Source organism: Bubalus bubalis, chromosome X (genome assembly GCF_019923935.1).
Source record: "Bubalus bubalis isolate 160015118507 breed Murrah chromosome X, NDDB_SH_1, whole genome shotgun sequence".
NCBI lineage: Eukaryota > Metazoa > Chordata > Mammalia > Artiodactyla > Bovidae > Bubalus > Bubalus bubalis.
In genome coordinates this window covers 114,799,655-114,803,366 of record NC_059181.1, presented here as the reverse complement: position 1 = coordinate 114,803,366, position 3,712 = coordinate 114,799,655, and positions in this window count along the sequence as shown.

Sequence of the window (3,712 nt, the reverse complement as noted above, 5' to 3'; positions counted from 1 at the left end):
GCTTCTTGTGGTTGTGACAGTTTCTTGGACCTTTCTTGTTTTAGATGACCTTAACAGTTTTGAGGAATACTAGTTAAGTATTAATACTTTGTAAAATGTTCTTCAATTGGTATTTTCCTAATGTTTTCCTCACAAATAAACTGAGGTGATATGTTCTGGGGAGTTCGACCACAGAGGTAAAGTGCCATTCTCATCACATCATATCATGGGTACATACTAGCAACATGACTAAATGTTGATGTTGACATTGATCACCTGGCTGATGTAGTGTTTGTAAGTTTTCTCCACTGTAAAATAACTCCTTTTTTCCCTCCCTTTGTATGCTGCAATCTTCAGAAGACAGTCACAACTCACATTTAAAGAATATGGAGTTATGGCCAAATTCTTACAGGTGGATTACATAAATTATTTGGAAATATTCTGCATGAAAGATTTGTCTTTTCTCTGCCAAATTTATTTATTCAACCATTTATTTACATAAACATAGACTGGTGAGTATTTATTTTATACTTTCAGGTATTATTCAGTACTAATTTATTAGTTTCTGAAACTGTTCCAGTTTTAGTCATTTCAGTTGGCTCTTGTGTCTCTGACATACCTCCATCATTCATTGCGCTTATTTTTTTTTTTTTTTGCATGTTCTTTACTTTTGCCACTATAAGATATCCCAAGTTCATCTTGTATATTCTCTGTACTAGTTCAAGATCTAGGCAATGGATGTGCTCATTGCTACCAAATGCTTCAAGGGCCTTTAGCTGACAAAACAAGAATGCTTAACTTCTATAATAATAATAATAACTGTATAATAATCCTTGTGTGTGTGTGTGTATCTCAGTTCAGTTCAGTCGCTCAGTCGTGTCCAACTCTTTGTGACCTCATGGACTGCAGCACGCTAGGCCTCCCTGTCCATCACCAACTCCCAGAGTTTACTCAAATTCATGTTCACTGAGTCGGTGATGCCATCCAACCATCTCATCCTCTGTCATCCCCTTCTCCTCCCACCTTCAATCTTTCCCAACATATATGCACGTGCACACACACACACACACACTGTTATGTAAACATGTGCATATACATTAAGCTAAACATAGTTCATACTAGTATCCCCAGCCATAATCTTTATTACATGGATCATTCCAGCTTTCTTCCCTTACTTACTGGTAATTTACTGCTCCCAGGCAGCGCTAGTGGCAAAGAACCTGCTTGCCAATGAAGGAGGCATAAGAGATGCAGGTTTGATCACTGGGTCAGGAAGATCCCCTACAGGATCCCCAAATATTCTTTCCTGGAGAATCCCACGGACAGAGGAGCCTTGTGGGCTACAGTTCATAGGGTCACAAAGAGTCGGACATGACTGAAGCAACTTAGCAAGCATGCACACAAATTACTGCTCCAACATTGAGAAATCAACCATCCATTTACTTAATTGTTGAGTTGAAGTATACATGTAAGGTGGTTTCAGAATCACTACATGTATCAGAATGGGGACCAACTTTATCAAATACAGTGCAGTTCTTATGTACAGTTCCTTTTGCCTTTAGTCTTAAAGAATCCACTCATTCCCAAAGTAGCTTAGCTTATTCTTCCAGTCATCCTCCTTCAGTGAGGTTGCTTCATATATCCGTAATACACTAGATTTTTTTTGTCACATTATATATTTCATTTTGGGATTCTTCAACCTCCCAAATGACTTTCAAAATTTATATACATTAATGTTCTCTTCTAAGCCTTTAAAGTTCTGTAAGATTTGACAAATTCTTTATGCTGTGTCCTCACCATTACAATAGCCCACACAGTAGTACACTATCAGTGGAAGTTCATCCTTGTTTAAAAAAATGAACCATCCTGGTGAGTGATACCAATAAAGGGGGAGGCTTTGCATTTAGGGGGTCAGAATATATGTGGGACATTCCTGTACACTCCTCTGAATTTTGTTATAAGCCTAATTTTAAAACTGCTCTTACAAATATTTTTAGAAAGATGAAAATAGATAAAAACACCAACCACATACAGCTTCACTGGGGAATTCTACCAAATATCTAACGAAGAAATAATGCCAATTAAAAAAAATTGCCTGAAAGTTTAAGAGGAGGGACTACTCTCCAGCATGTCCCAGAATGTTCCCTGAAGTTGACATTAACCAGTTACCAAAGCCAGAAAAAATATATACTAAAAGAAAAAAAAATCTACAGACAAATATTTAGAAATATAGACAGAAAAATATTTGACAAAGCTTTAGCAAATAGAATCCACCAGTATATAAAAAGGACAATACATCATGAATAAGTAGGATTTATTTCAGGATTATAGTGTTTGCTTAATATTTGAAAATCAATTTTATGTAAATCATCATATTTACAGACTAAATAAGAAAAAATCATATGATTATATTAAAAGATTTATAAAAACCATATGAAAAATTAAACATACATTTTTAGAACAAACTCTAAGCAAACTTGGAGGAACTTGCTAAGAACTTTGTCAACCAGATAAACAGTATCTGAAAAATCTACATGTGTCCGTGTGTGCTGTCATGTCCGACTCTTTGCCACCCTATGGACTTCAGCCTGCCAGACTTCTCTATCCATGGAATTTCCCAGGCAAGAATACTGAAGTAGGTTGCCAGTTCCAACTCCAGGTGATATTCCCAATTGGCAGGCAGGTTCTTTACCATCTGAGGCACCAGGAAAGCCCAATAACTACTTGTAGTTGTCTTTTTAAAAGGCCACAGACTGTTTGACATTCTTCTCTTTAAGAGATAGGGTCTATGTCCCTCCCCTTAAATCTGGGCAGGCTGGTGACTGCTTCAACAGAGAGTAGAGCAGAAAGGATGCTGTGTGATGTCCAGCACTAAATCATAAAAACCTGAAGCTTCTACCCTTTCTGTTGGTTTACTTGGACTTGAACCCTGAGCTGCCATGTTAGAATTTTGACTACCCTGAGGCCATCACGCTGTGAAGACATATAAGACACATGGAGAAGCCACATATATGTCTAATTGATAAACCCCAGCTGATATCCCAGCCAATAACCAACGTCAAGCTATCAACCATATGAGAGCCACTTTGGACATCCAATCTAACAGGGCTTTGATAAAACTAAAGTCCCAGATAACACATGATAGCAACCACATAAGAGACACCATGAGGCATGAGGAATACGTGGCCAAACCCAGGCTAAATTCCTGACCCAGAGAATTCTTGAACATAGTAAAATGGTTGTTTCACGCCATTAAGATGTGAATAGTTTATTTCTCAGCAACAATAACTGCATTGCTATCTCTAAAAATTGTGAAGAAATGAAATATTTTATATATACAAATAAATAAATAAATATTGTGAATATGTAAGGTATTCTTTAATATCTACTGCATGTATTGTTAATTACAGGTCACATATCAGTTGGTCATGATCTATTTCATGCACACTGATATTATCTTCCCAGTTGTACTGTCAACTGCTAACACCAGGGTCTAAGTCTTATAATGCATTTTCATTACCTGCAGCCATTAAGATAGAATGGGGTACAAAATCAATAAAACCTTTTGGAAAGACTGTTGTCTTACATGTAATGTTGAAAGAATTCACTGAAACTTGTTTGATATATTTCGGAAGTATCTATTGGAGTTAAAATAATTCCACTATCCAAATTCTGTTCACGGTACTCATATATCATTCTCTATTTGTGGTTAAGGCTGGCTCAATTATTCTAT